This window comes from Physeter macrocephalus, chromosome 3, assembly GCF_002837175.3.
Source record: "Physeter macrocephalus isolate SW-GA chromosome 3, ASM283717v5, whole genome shotgun sequence".
In the NCBI taxonomy this organism is placed as follows: domain Eukaryota; kingdom Metazoa; phylum Chordata; class Mammalia; order Artiodactyla; family Physeteridae; genus Physeter; species Physeter macrocephalus.
Window position 1 is genome coordinate 5680114 of NC_041216.1, and position 15937 is coordinate 5696050.

A 15937-nucleotide genomic window follows, 5' to 3' on the forward strand; every position below is an offset into this window, starting at 1 on the left:
TTGCGGTATGTGGGCCTCTCACTGCTGTGGCCTCTCCCTTTGTGGAGCACAGGCTCCGGACGCGCAGGCCCAGCGGCCATGGCTCACGGTCCCAGCCGCTCCGTGGCACGTGGGATCCTCCCAGACCGGGGCATAAACCCGTGTCCCCTGCATCGGCAGGCGGACTCTCAACCACTGCGCCACCAGGGAAGCCCGCCTTTAATTTTTTAAAGGATGTGGAACAACTTCCACTTCTGGAAAGATGGAATAGATATACTTTTCCCTATTCCTCCTACTAAGCACAGATAAAAATCCTGGACATTATATATTAAACAAACACAAGACTCTGAAAGAGAAGAAAGCAGACTGGCTAGGGACCTCAAGACCCAAGGAATGACTCAGCAGTGAGTTCCCTGAGTTTTCTTTTTGCCACATATATGTCAGACTGGGTACTGGAGAAGCCAGCAACCCAAAAATGCCAATGGGTACAGGAAAAAGTCCCAAGAGAAAAACCTGCTTTCTCTTGTCAAAGTACCAGAAAAGGAGCAGCCTAGAAAGACAGACAATCCTTAGACAATATTCCCTCTACTCCAACCCCTCCTCTATACCCATCAGCAAAGGTCAGGTGGAAAGCCTAGACCTCTACCTTCCCCAGGCTGTAATGAGGCATCTCCCCTCCCCTCTAGAGTGGTGCCAGAAGAGGCCTAGTTATCCACTCAGGATTTTCACCACTGATCAGCAATAACAAGGTCACCTTTCCCCACAATGCCAATGGAGGAAGTGAGGAGGACCTCTTTCCTCTCTCAGCCAGTGTGATATCAGTGAAGACCTAATAGGACACCTGAACTCCCACCCCTTCCCAGAAATAGGTGTTAACAGAGGCCAAGTGGAGAACCTGGACTTCCACACCCACCTGGCGGTAATGAGGCAGCATCCCCCCTTTCCCACAGAAGCAATGTTAGAGGAGGCCTCCTAAAACATAAGATATAAATGAGATCCAGAGTCTTACAACACAATATCCAAAATTTCCAGGTCTTAATCAAAGGTTACTTGTCATACTAAGACCAGAAAAATCTGAACTTGACTAAGAAAAGTTAACTATAGACCCCAAAACCAAAATGACACAAACACTATAATTATCGGAAAAGGATTTTGAAACAACCATCATAAAAATGCTTCAATGTGTTCAATGACAAACACACTTGAAACAAATGAAAAAACAGAAACTTTCAGCAAAGAAATATAAAGCCTCAGCCAATAAATAAGAACCAAGTGGACATTTTATTTTATTTTATTTTTTTTTTGCGGTACACGGGCCTCTCACTGTTGTGGCCTCTCCCGTTGCAGAGCACAGGCTCCGGACACACAGGCTCAGCGGCCATGGCTCACGGGCCTAGCCGCTCCGCGGCATGTGGGATCTTCCCGGACTGGGGCATGAACCCGTGTCCCCTGCATCGGCAGGCGGACTCTCAACCGCCGCGCCACCAGGGAAGCCCCCAAGTGGACATTTTAGATATAAAAATATACAATAATGGAAATTATAACTCAATGCATGGGCTCAACAGCAAAATGGAGAGGAGAGAGGAAAAAAATCTGAACTTGAAGACAGAAAGTGAGTAATTACTCAATCTGAACAAAAAAAAAAAGATAGACTGGAAAACAACAAAGCAAAACAAAACCAAAAATCCAATACATTGCCTCAGGGACATGTGGAACTATAACATGATCTAACATTCATGTCATCAGAGTCACAGAAGAAGAGGAGAAAGAGTATTCGAAGAAATAATGGCTGAAATTCCCCCCAAATTTGGCAAAAAACCCATAAACCTACAGACTCACAAAGCTGAGCAAACCTCAAAAAGGATATTTATGCCAAGACACATCAGAGTCAAACTTGTGAAAATTAAAGTCAAAGGAAATAATCTTGGAAGCAGCCAGGGAGAAATGACACATTATTTATAGAGAGAAAATGATTAAACTGATGGCAGATTTCTTGTCAGAAACCATAGAGGCCGGAAGAAAGTAGCACAAGATTTTTCAAATGCTAAAAGAAAAGAACTGTCAATCTAGAATCATACCTGGTAAAAACATCTTCAGAACTGAGGAAAAAAAAATCAAGACATTCCTAGATGAAGGAAAACTAGGAATTAATTTCCAGCAAACTTACCCTATAGGGATTGCTAAAGGAAGTTGTCTAAACAGAAAGGAAATAGTAACAGAAGGAATCTTGGAACACTGGGTAGGAAAAAAGAACAAAAATATAGGGACTTCCCTGGTGGTGCAGTGGTTAAGAATTTGCCTGCCAATGCGGGGGACACGGGTTCAATCCCTGGTCCAGGAAGATCCCACATGCCTCAGAAGAGGAGAAAGAGTATTCGAAGAAATAATGGCTGAAATTCCCCCCAAATTTGGCAAAAAACCCATAAACCTACAGACTCACAAAGCTGAGCAAACCTCAAAAAGGATATTTATGCCAAGACACATCAGAGTCAAACTTGTGAAAATTAAAGTCAAAGGAAATAATCTTGGAAGCAGCCAGGGAGAAATGACACATTATTTATAGAGAGAAAATGATTAAACTGATGGCAGATTTCTTGTCAGAAACCATAGAGGCCGGAAGAAAGTAGCACAAGATTTTTCAAATGCTAAAAGAAAAGAACTGTCAATCTAGAATCATACCTGGTAAAAACATCTTCAGAACTGAGGAAAAAAAAATCAAGACATTCCTAGATGAAGGAAAACTAGGAATTAATTTCCAGCAAACTTACCCTATAGGGATTGCTAAAGGAAGTTGTCTAAACAGAAAGGAAATAGTAACAGAAGGAATCTTGGAACACTGGGTAGGAAAAAAGAACAAAAATATAGGGACTTCCCTGGTGGTGCAGTGGTTAAGAATTTGCCTGCCAATGCGGGGGACACGGGTTCAATCCCTGGTCCAGGAAGATCCCACATGCCTCAGAGCAACTAAGCCCATGCACCACAACTACTGAGCCTGCACTCTGGAGCCTGTGAGCCACAACTACTGCAGCCCACGTGCCTAGAGCCTGCACTGCACAACAAAAGAAGCCACCGCAATGAGAAGCCTGTGCACCACAATGAAGAGTAGCTCCCGCTCGCCTCAACTAGAGAAAGCCCCGCGTGCAGCAATGAAGACCCAATGCAGCCAAAAATAAATAAATAAATAGAAATTTTAAAAAATAATAAATAAAAATAACTAAATAAAAGTCATCCAGTCTGTGTCTAAAAACATAAATAAAGATTTTTCGAGTAATCAAAAGTCAAAACAAAAAAACCAAAAGTGTGTGGACCAAACAAAATATGTTTTTAACCTGAGTTTTTCTAGACCAAACACTGGTATTTTCTACCTTTTGCCACCCAATACCTTACAAATCAACATCTATTACTGAGCGCTTCAATACAAGGGTTCCCTTGCCTCTCCAACATCTGACAGGGAATACAAATAGGTCAGTGTTTACCAATGAAGTCGTGTAGAGGCCTGGTGGAGAGGAGGTAGAGGTTCTGACCTCCCCCATAATAGCATAATTTAGATTGTCTCTTGCTAACATATCTGGAGCCATTCCCTCTCCTTGTGGTCCAAAGAGTAAGCACATAAATCCAGCCAACCTTAGGTTATATCCTCTCTGTCCTAGAGAACAAATGCTCCAGGACATCAGAGAAGAAAGTCTGGACCAGGGGCAATTACTCTTTGTATCATTCAGGTTGTTATTTCTCTCTATATATCTTGTTTCCCTATTAGACTGTGAGCTGGAGGGCAGGACTTTCCGATGTCTTTCTAACCTTCTCCATCCTTGCAATCCAGCAGTCACTCAAGAATCCTTTGCCACTGATGAATTGTAATGCCATTTGTTCAGGGGGATACACAGCTATTTATGATATGAAAGGGAAGTTCATAATGTTTAAGAACAAATTGGTGAGTGGACTTGTTTTACACGAAGGCAGTAGGTAAAATACTTAGATAGAAGCCTTTCATGTCCCAGACCAACCTACTTAGCTTCAGACAATTTATCATTTTAGCAAGCAAAGACCACTTCTAGGAATAGAGCCTAAAGAAATAATAGCATACGTACATAAAAATGCATGTAGAAGAATATTTTTCGTAGCACTGTTTGGATTTAAAAAATTGCAAATAATCAAAATGTCAAAGAGGAAATAGTGAAATAGATTATGGCATACCCCAAATGTCATACTAAGTAGTCATAAAAAAGGAGAGGCAGACCTTGAAAAATTTCTACATTAAAAGAAATGCAAGACGTCTAAAATAATAAACAAAAACATGATTGGCGAAAGATTAAAAAAAATGCAAGCTTCAGAGTTCAGGTATATTACATACATATATTTTCTTTGAAATTATCTATATAAATATAAATATTTATGTGAACCTGGGAAAAAGTCTGGAGGATATACAATAACACTTTGACAGGGGGCTTCCCTAGTGGCGCAGTGGTTAGGAGTCTGCCCGCCACTGCGGCGGACACGGGTTCGAGCCCTGGTCTGGGAAGATCCCAGAGGCCGCGGAGCAACCAAGCCTGTGAGCCACAACCACTGAGCCTGCGCATCCGCAACAGGAGAGGCCGCGACAGTGAGAGGCCCGCGCACCGCAATGAAGAGTGGCCCCTGCTCGCCGCAACTGGAGAAAGCCCACGCACAGAAACGAAGACCCAACACAGAAAAAAAAAAAATAATAATAATAATAAAATTTTTTTAAAAAAATTAACACTTTGACAGTAATGGATTTTGGGATCTAGGGCTAGAGGCAAATTTTTACTTCTTAGTTCAGGGAATTTTTTTTTAACTAGTAGGATTTAAAGAAATACACTTAAACACATGAAAAGATGCTCACTCTCACCCACCGTAAGAGCAATGCAAGCTAAAACTAAACTGGCATTTCATTTTTCACCTTTCAGACTATCAAGGATCAAAGATTTTGGTAATATTGTTTTGGTCAGAATACGGTAAGCAAATCTTCTCATACACTTCAAGAGGGAGTATAAATTGGTACAAGCTCAATGCTGAGGCAATTTGGCGATATCTATGAAAATTATAAATGCATATACCTTTTATACCTTTTGACTCAGGAATTTCACTTCTATAAATTTATATTTCAGATATGACACATGTGAGAATTGACATATATGCAAGGTTATTCATGGCAGCACTGCAATAGCAAAAGATTTGAAATCACCTAAACGTCCACCAGTAGGGTACTGGTTAAATTAATTATGATACAACCAGACAATGGAATAACATGCAACTGTTTATTAAAAATAAATTGATTATTGTGGTCAAGAAATGCGATGTCTTGATTGGCTTAGGCTTAGCTTACAAGATCCCTCCCACTGGGTTGGGGAAGGAGCCCTGAGCTTGAATCCTGGACCTTTGTCTCTTTCCTGTAACCAAGCCTTACCTTGGGCCAGCTCCGGGCACTTGGTCCCTGCCTGTACTCTTGTCTGATTTCACTTCAATGCCTTCCCTCTGGCCTTTGACCAGCCCTCTCAGAAGCTAGAGTCTATTCATCCATCCATTCAATAAATATTTATTGAGCACTATTATGTGCTCTGGAGACTGGGGGTATAGCAGTGACCAAACAGGCACAAATTGCCTTCACAGAACTTACAATCTCCCTTGGAACCAGTCCCCATGGCTGAGCTCCATTTTCTGCTACTTATGTCCACTGTCCTTTGCCCAAATGAGAAAAGATCTGCAAAGCATCTGTCTTTATTCCTGATACCTAAAAGACAGTGTGGCATCATAGAACATAGTCAGTTTTGGGAGCTTTTGACTTCCCTATGGCACTTACAAGCTATGAGACCTTGCACAAGCCACTTATGCTTTCTGAGCCCTAATTTCCCCATCTGTAAAATGGGATGATGACAACACATACCTTGTAGGGCTGTAAGGACTGAATATACTGATATTTGCGAAGCATGTGGCACCGCACCGTGCCTGAACAGTAAGGGGTCAACACAGGGTAGATGTTTGAGTTTTGTATGTCAGAACCAGGAGCCTTGTGCAGAGGGCTTGGAAGGGAGAGTGACTCAGCATCCAGGAACTGGGACAAGAGAACAGAAGAGCGTAAAGGAGAAGCAGGCTCTAGGCAGCTGTCCCCAGCCGGAGCACAGGAGCTCAGAGCGGATGGAGAAGCGGCAGACGGTGGGTAGCAGCCCTCCCAGAATCATCTCTGCTCTGGGGGGTGTCTGAGAGCAACTAGCAAAGAAGAGTGGGCAGCAGGGCTGAGACAGCCCATGGGTCCCAGGAATCCAGATGGCGAAGGGACAGGGGCTACAGAAGGCTGGAACAGAAGCAGCCGAGACTGCCGCCAAGTCCCCTACCTTCATCCCTGCTTACCCTTCTTCCACTCTACAGCCGGTCCCTCCCGCCTCTTCAGGAGCCTCACATCATCTGTACGCCATTCTTTCCAACCTCCCCCTCTTTATTATTTCTTTCAGATCAATACTTGAACATGCTCAAATCTTTCCCTGCTTAGAAACAAATAAGCAAACAAACACCCAACTCCACATCCCCTCTGTCACTACCCTACCATTCCTCCTTCCCTTCACTGCCAAACTTCTCTGTCTCCTTCCCACTCCTCCACTCACTCCAGCCTCGCTTCTCCCTGCAAAAATCTGCTGAGCCTGCTCCTGCCCAATCACCAAGAACAGCAGAAGACTTGCTGTGCATCCTGGTGCAGGCCTTCTATGTCTCTGGACCTCTAGTGTACAAATGAGAAACGAGAGGTAGCTGGTTTCCTTGTGCAGCAGAAGAGGGATAGAGGGCCCCACGCTGCCTCCCCTGTAACAGGAAACAGTAGAATGATAAGGAACATCTGCACTGCATTTCGTGTCACAATGGGACAGAATATGTTCCCTGCTCAGAGCCCTTTAGCGGTTTTCCAATCACACTCGGAATGAGCCTCAAACTGCTTGTACAAGGCCTCCCAGGGACTATAGCTCCTGCCCTTCTCTTCAACCAGCCTCGTCATGTGTCACACCACCCACGTACCCCTCACTCCTTTCTGTCCCTCCTGGCTCTCCTCAAACACACACAACGTACTCTTGCCACTCCTGCTTCGGCACTTTTGCACTTACTGTTTCCGTTGCCTGAAACGTGGCTTTTTTTTTTTTTTTTTTTTTTTTTTTTTTTTTTTTGTGGTACGCGGGCCTCTCCCGTTGCGGAGCACAGGCTCCGGACGCGCAGGCTCAGCGGCCGTGGCTCACGGGCCCAGCCGCTCCGCGGCATGTGGGATCTTCCCGGACCGGGACACGAACCCGTGTCCCCTGAATCGGCAGGCGGACTCTCAACCACTGCGCCACCAGGGAAGCCCGAAACGTTTTTCTTCTACGTTCTCCAGAGCAGAATCTACTAGCCCCTGGTGGCTCCTGAATACCTGAAACGTGGCTCCTCCAAATTGAGATGGGCCATAAGTGTAAAATGTACACGGAATTTTGAGGACTCAGTTCACAAAAAAAATGAATTTTAAATATCAAATGAATGCTTTTGATATGGACTGCATTCTGAAATGATAATATTTGGGGTATGTTAGATATGTAGGATTGTTGTGAGGACCTAATATGCTGATATTTGAAATATATTATTGAAATAGATTGTTAAAGTTAATTTTACCTGTTGCTTTTTACTTTTATTTTTTAAATAGACTTTTTTTTATAGCGGTTTTAGATTCACAGCAAAATTGAATGGAAAGTACAGAGAGTTCCCATATACTTCCTGCCCCCATAAACGTGCAATCTCCTCCACTATCAACATCCCGCATCCTGTTACCTTCAGTGAACCTACATAAACATATCATTATCATCCAAGGTCCTTAGTTCACATGAAGGTTCAATTTTAGTGTTGTACATTCTATGAGTTTTGACAAATGTGTAATGACATGTGTCCACTATACAGAATAGTTTCACTGCTCTAAAAATCCTCTGTGCTCTGCGTAGTCTTCCCTCCCTCCCCAATAACCCTTGGCAACTACTCTGCTTTTTTACATTTCTAATGTGCTACTAGAAAATTTAAAATTGCAGGTGCGGCAGCAGTATATTTCTATTGGACAACACTGCTCTGGATGGTCACAGGGCTGCTCTCTTCCTCTGTTCAAGTCTCTGTTCAAATATCACCTCCTCCATGTGACTCTCTCTGACTACCCACCCTATTTAAAACAGTAGCTCCCATGGGAGTTCCCTGGCAGGCCAGTGATTAGGACTTGGCGCTTTCACTGCTGTGGGCTGGGTTCAGTCCCTGGTAGGGGATTTGGCTCCCAAACTAAGATCCTGGCTGTGCATGGCGCTGCCAAAAAAAAAAAAAGAAAAGAAAAAGCAGCTCCCACTCTCATGTTTTCCTTTCTACTTTATTCTTCCTCATAGCAGTTATTATAAACTGCACTATACTGCAAATTCAGCTATTTGTTTAATATCTGTCTCCCCTATTAGAATTTAAGTTTTATGAGGGCAGAAATTTCTTTGGTCTTGTTTATTACTGTATCCCCAGCTCCTCTAACAGTACCTGGCACACAGTAGGCTCCCAATAAGTACTTGTTTAATTTAATAAGTGTAATTGTCACGAAATCCAAAGGTCTCTTGAGTCAAGTAACTGAAATGACGACAGGGACGACAGGAACGAAATGATAACAGCAAGAAAAGCAACAGCAAAAGTGTCTCCTGGTAACTCTCTTGAGAGTAAGGAATCTTTACCAATGTTCTTTGTGTCTCTGGTCTGAAGTGGTCCCAGGTCCATGCCAAAACCAGTCCCCATGGCCAGAGGAAAACCCATCACTGACTGGGTTAGGTGATGTCAATTTCATTCCTTTTCTTTTCTTTTTTTAAAATTAATTATTTATTTACTTATTTGGTTGCGCCAGGTCTTAGCTGTGGCACGTGGGCTCTTTTAGTTGCAGCATGCAGGATCTAGTTCCCTGACGAGGGATTGAACCCCGGCCCCCTGCATTGGGAACACGGAGTCTTAACCACTGGCCCGACCACCAGGGAAGTCCCTTCATTCCTTTTCAAGTTCAACTTCTCAACCACTCCCTTCTTACTGAACGTGGTCTTTCCATTGTTCCATGACTCTCCTAGTTTTTCTCTTACCTCTGTGGGTTCTTCTCTTCCACCTAACCTTTAACTGTTGATATAGCTCAGGGCTCTGTCCTCAATCTTCTCTCCTCACTCTTCATACTTATCTTGGGTGGGTACAACATGGATTCACTTTCTATCCTTATGCAGACAATTCCCACACCTATTTCCAGACCTGGCCTTTCTCCTGAGCTCCAGGCCTGGAGATCTCCACCGGGTAGCCCAAGGGCACTTCAAAGGGAACGTATCTAAAGATGAACACAACATCTTTCTCCCAAACCTGCTCCTCCTTCTATGTAACCTTAGAGAATGACACTATTAATCTGCTGAGACAGAGATCTGGAAGTCACTCTTTGGCACCTCTTCTCCCTCATCCCCCAAGGACTTCACCCTTAAGTCCTGTGGATGCCATTCTCTATACCTTTGATTCTATGCACTTCTCCCCATCTTCACTGCTATCACTCTCATCCAAGATCTTGTCCAATCTTGCCAGGACGCGTTTAAATGTCTTCTAACTGGCACCTATTGGTGGCTTTCTCACACTCAATTTAGGCTCCCTCTAGTCTGTTCTCCTACAGCGCCCAGAGTGATTTGTTTTCTAGAATGCATATTGGATGAAGTCCTTCCCTGTTTAAAATGTTAGAATGGCTACCATCAAAAAGACAAGTGATAACAAGTGTTAGGATGGGGAGAAAATGGAACTCTTGTGCACTGTTGATGGGAATGTAATTTGGTACAGCCGCTACGAAAAACTATACGAAGGTCCCTCAAAATATTAAAAGTAGAACTACCATATGATACAGCAGTCTCACTTCTAGGTATACATCCAAAGGAAGTGAAAACAGAATGTAAAAGAGATATCTTCACTCCCATGTTCATTGCAGCATTATTTACAGTAGCCAAGATATGGAAACCATCTGAGTGTCCATCAATAGATGAATGGATAAAGAAGAGGTGGTATATATATATATATATATATACACAAGGGGATATTATTCAGCCATGAGAAAGAAGGGAATTCTGCCATTGCCATTTATGACAACATGGATGGACCTTGAGGGCATTATGCTTAGTGAACTAAGCCAGACAGAGAAAGACAAATACTGTACAGCATCACTTATGTGTTCAATCTAAAAAAAAAAAAAAAGAAAAGAAAAGAAAAGTCAAACTCATAGAAAGAAAGAGTAGAAAAGTGGTTGCCAGGGGCTGGGAGGTGGGGGAAATAGGAAGAGGTTGGTAAAAGGGTACGAACTTTCTGCTATAAGATGAACATGTTCTGAAGCTCTAATGTAAAACATGGTGACTATAGTTGATAACACTATATTGTATAATGGAAAATTTCTAAGACGGTATAACTTAAATGTTCTCACCCCTCCAAAAAATAAAAATAAAAGGACAAATAAACGAGGGGAATCCTTTTACGATGTATGTGTTAATTAAATAAATGAGGGGAATCCTTTTACGATGTATATGTATACCAAATCACCACGATGCACACTTTAAATATCTTACCATTTTATTTGCAGTTAAACCTCAATAAAGCTGAAAATAAATGAACTCTCCAATGGCTTCACATGGAACTTGGAAGGGAGTCTGAAACCCAACATTCTCCAGCCTCATTTTGGACAACTTATTCCCGTAGTGCTCTTTATGCCAATTATTCTGAACTTCTTCAATTCCTTGAGCACCCTGTCCTCTCAACTGCAGGTCTTTGTACATATTGATCTGGTTACTCTCTTCTTCTGCTGTCCTCACTTCATTGATCCATTCGATTCAAGCTTTCATTCATTCAACAAGTATCTGTTGAAAGCCTACCATGTGCTCAGCACCAAAGCGATACAGCAGTGAAGAGCACAGACACGGTCCTCCGTCTTATGAAGCATCCTGGAGGGGGAGACAAAAAATAAACCAGTAAACACATAAGCAAGGTGATGGCAAAATAATAAATGTTAAGAAGGAAATAAAACAAGGTTTAAAGGAAGTCGCTACTTTAGATGGGTGGTAAAAAAACGCCTCTTTGTGAAGGTGACTTGTAAGCTGAGTCTTGGATGATGAAAAAGGCACCAGTTATGCATAGATTTTAGGCAGGGCGCAGGAGAGGGGTGGATTTCAGGCGACCAGAACAGCTTTGTGAAGCCCTAAGATGGGAATGAGATGTTTATTAAAGGAACAGGAAGGTCTGATTTGTTGGAATCCAGTGACCATGGGATCTTGAGATTAGGTCTAAGCAAGGGCCAGGTTGTATAAAGCATTATGGACAATTATATGGAGTTGATATTTTATTCTAAGTGCAAATTGGAACTGTGTATGACATGACATGATTTATGTTTAAAAAGATTCACTTTGGCTGCTTCGTGGATTGAAATGGGGTGGGAGCCAGAGTGGAAACAGAGATGATTCAGAAGGCGAGCGCAGTTGTCCAGGTGAGCGATGGATTAAGGTAGTAAGAGGAAAATGGAAGAAGTGGATGAATTCAGGATACATTATGGCGGCCTTTTGTCAGACCTTCCTGATGGGGCTGAGGGGAATGAGAGAAAGAAAAATCAAGAGTAACTACTAGGGACTTCCCTGGTTGCGCAGTGGTTAAGACTCCGTGCTCCCAATGCAGGGGGCCCAGGTTCCAGCCCTGGTCAGGGAACTAGATCCCACATGCATGTTGCAACTAAGAGTTCGCATGCCACAACTAAGGAGCTCACCCACTGCAACTAAGGACCCCGTGTGCTGCAACTAAGACCCAGTGCAACCAGATAAATAAATAAATATTTTTTAAAAAATAGAGTAACTACTAGATCTTTAACTTGAGTAAATGGGCAGGTAGTGGAGCCATTTTCTGAGATGGCCAAGACTGGGAGAGAAACAGTTTTGTAGGTGGTAGGGGGCAGATATCAAGAGTTCTATGTGGGACATTTTGAGTTTGAGATGCCTATGAGACATCCAGGTAGTGATGGGGATGTCAAGGAGGCAGTTGGATGTGAGTCTGGAGCTAGGAGGAGAGAGATGAGAGCTGGAGCTACAGATGGGACATAAGTCTGGATGTCATCAGTGTACGGATGGGGGGGAATCAATCAGAGAAAGATGGAAGGAAAACATTCTAGGCAGAGCTTAGAAATCTGTAAGGTCCCACCCAGTTTGGGGATTCTGTGCTACTTCCTCTATGTGGATTCTTGAACTTTACAGGGCTTCAGCCTCTACCCATGCTCATGTTTCATCTTCACCTTCAGTCAGACACCTGTCTAATTCCAGAGGGTCCAGAGGAGCAGGTGGGGATAGAGGACAACAGTGGAAGGAATAGCCACTGTTGAAGAGCAAGCTTTTCCATGAAGCTGGATGACTGAAACCTAGAAGGACAAGGATGAAATGCCTGGTAAAAATACCTGGCCTCAAGCTTCTAGAAAGTGTCCCTTCTCTGTGCTCCCTTCCAGGGTATCCTGTACTTTCCCCATCTCAGCATGAATCAGTAGAAGTATAATCGCCCTTTTGCTTGTCTATCTCCCACCTAGGCTGTGAGCGACACAAGGACAGGGGCCGTGTTTTTCTGGTTCATTTTAAAAATGAATCAGCACAAAGCTTAGTGCTTGGCACTGAGTCGACGCTTAATTAGTGTTTGCTGAATGGAGAGTGAGTGTCATTCTTCTGATGTGTCTGGAAAGCTGGTGGCCCAAGCAGCAGTCTGGGAACCTAGTTCAGGACTCCAAATAGGATAAAAAGTTGTTCTGGCACCCCTCCAAGGAGAAAACTCTGCTCAGGGGTACAGGGTGTGAGGTTCCCTAGTTCCAAGGCCACTAACTTCTGGAGGGAATCGGTAGAGACCTCCAGTTGGTGAAATAAGGGACAGTAGAGGGGGACACTTATCAGGTCCAGAGGACATTTCAGAAGGCAATAATTTTTTTTTTAAGGCTGTGCTGTGTGGCATGCAGGATGCAGGATCTTAGATTCCCCAACCAGGGATCAAACCCGTGCCCCCTGCATTGTGAGCTCGGAGTCTTAACCACTGGACTGCCAGGGAAGTCCCATAGAAGGCAATGATTTTTAAATGCCTGCCCCCTCTATCACCCTGTGAATCCTCAAGGACAAAGACCTGATTGGATTCACATCTGTGTTCCCAACAGAACTCAAAACTGTCCCCAGCACATAGTATTCCTCAATAAAAAATTGTTGAAATGAATCGAAGCCCAGTAGCCCAAGGTTACTGGCCAGCTGCCAGCTGCAAAACGCTTGGCATGCCTCACCAGCAACTCAACCCCAGGGTAGCACTGCTGGAGCTGGAGCCCCAGGGAGACACAACTGAATGTCCTAAGTCCAGAAGCTTCCGGAAGCTCCACCTTCTCACAGCCCACAGCATGAATAATTCAGGACAGGATTGGTGGTCAGATTTGGGAAGGACACTGAGGTTGGAGAGGAGGAAAACCTTTCGATGTTCTCTAGTCAGAGAGGCTGGGACTGCAGGCGTCCTAGGGGACTTGACAGCCCTCCCCCATGAGCTCCCCTCAGCTGGCCCAAGGTCCTGCCCACAGATCCCGGCACCTATGGAGACGCAGCTTCATCCCCAGGCTCCCCACACTCTGGCTATGCTTTCAGCTGGTCTTCTCCCTTGCCACCCATGTTCCCGTCTCACCAGGGAAGGGTTTTTGCACTCATTTCTAAGTTGAGAGTGATTCCTTTATTGCCTCTTCAGCTTTTTGCCTCAAGGCATAAAGGAACTTTAGAATCAGGCTGAAGAATTCTCCTGGGCTGAGGCCTCTGCAGGTTTCTGTGGCGAGATATCCCACACAGGGACCTGCACTACCGGCCCAGGTACTGTTTAGGTTACAATTGTGGGCTCCTGACCTTTCTCTGGAAGTCTAAGCGGTACCTGTGGTCCCAGGAAAAGAACACTTGACTCAGTCAAAGGACTTGGGTTCCTTGCTTTGGCTTCAGACAGTGGAGACTGATGGTTAGAGCATGAGGTTTGGAGGCAGGCCTGGCAAGCCTCAACACTAGTTTGCTTTGTGGGCTTTAGTAAGTCACATACCCTCTCAAAGTCTCTATTTCCTTATTTGTAAAATGAGGATAATAAAGGTACCTACTGTACAAGGTTATGGAGAGGATTTAACAAGATAATATATACAAAAATACCCAGGGCATTGTCTAGTTCTTAGTAGGAGTTTAGTAAGTGATAGCTCCTTTCCCTTATTTAATGGGGGAGAATGCATGCAAACAGAAATCTAGAAGGTTTCAGTGAGTGGAAATCATCCCTTCCCGTTCCCACTGTCCCTACCTGGGATCAGAGCTTCCTTACCTTTTGCTGGGACTATTGCAGTAGTCCCCCAGCATAACCATCCACACTTATCTTGAGCCTGTCCTTGGTTTCTTTCACTCTTCTGCTTTTCACCTGCCTTGGCTGCTCATACCCATATAATTTAGACCAAATTCTTTTTTTAAGTACCTGTTTTAAAAGAAATATTTTATTTATTTATTTTTGGCTGTGTCAGGTGTTAGCTACAGCCTGTGGGCTTCTCTATAGTTGAGGTGTGTGGGCTCAGTAGTTGTGGCAGGGGGGTTTGCCCGGTGGCATGTGGGATCTTAGTTCCCCCACCAGAGATGGAACCCACATCCCCTGCACTGGAAGGCGGACTCTTTACCACTGGACCATCAAGGAAGTCCCTAGACCAAACTTCTTAGCTTGAAGGTCAAGGGCCTCAGTAATTTGGACCAACCCACATTTCCCCAATAGTTACAGTGAAAAAGAACACAGGACGTGGGGTGTGAAGACACGGATTCCAGTCTTGGATTGGCTCCTTTCTTCCCAGATGACTGAATAAATCATCTAATCTGTTTCCACATCCAGAAATTGAAGTATTGATCTTAACACTGCCTCATGGGATGCACTATGATTTACAGCTAATTGTCCATCCTTATTGCTAACCCAGAGGACCCAGCGGGCAGGGACCATATGCATCTTGCTCATCACTGTATCCTTAGCGCCAGGCACAGGGCCTGGCACAGGGTACATATTTGTTGAATGAATGAATGAATAGCATGGTGAGGATTAGGTGTGGCATGACCCAGGTGAAGCACCTTGCACGGTCCCCAGGAGCCACGCCCAAATGGTAGCTATTGCTGTGCAGACTACTAGTGAAGTGACTTTAGACAAATACCCTTCCTTCTCTGGACATGTACATCGGTCTGTACTAGGAGAGCATTGAAGGCACTCTCTCTTGGCTCTTATTTACTGTATCACTAGGCAGAGCATACAGAAGGAGCTCAATAAATGTTTTCTCAGTGGATGAAGCCTCTTCCAAGGCTCTGAATAGGGCTACTGCTGTCTAAACCAGAGTCTGAGTTTCTTCCTGGGGCCTGGTTCCCCTCTGCCCTTTACCCCGCGGGGAAGACGGGGCCTCCTTCTGGTTCCTCCTACATTCAGTTCCCGAAGCCCGGCGTGTAAGTGGACCCGCAGGGCGCTCTCGGGAGGGGGAGCTGGAGCCCCAGGAGTAGGGAAGGAATATCGGTTTAGGGGAAGCAGGCAAAAGGGGGGAGGCAGGGGAACGGGCTGTTCGAGAACCGGGTCCAGGCTGAGACAGCCCCGCAGCCTGGGAGAGCGACCCGGGGACCTGGGGTGAGGAGCTCCAAGGGGGCGGGCCGCGTGAGCCAGGCCCGGGTCAGTGAGCGGCCGCGGGGCCCGGAAAGAGAGGGCACCGGAGCCGAAGGCGGGGAACGTGGGGGTGTGAGTTGGCCCCGGGGACGCGGGCGGCCGCAGGGGAGGAGTCACGGGGGGAAGCACCCTGAGAGAGGACGCGGGGTCAGTGCGGAGGGCTTGCGGGCGCGAGGAAGCTACCGCGGGTGGGGTGCAGGGCGGGGAGCGCGCATCGGGGGGTGGGGGCGGCGTC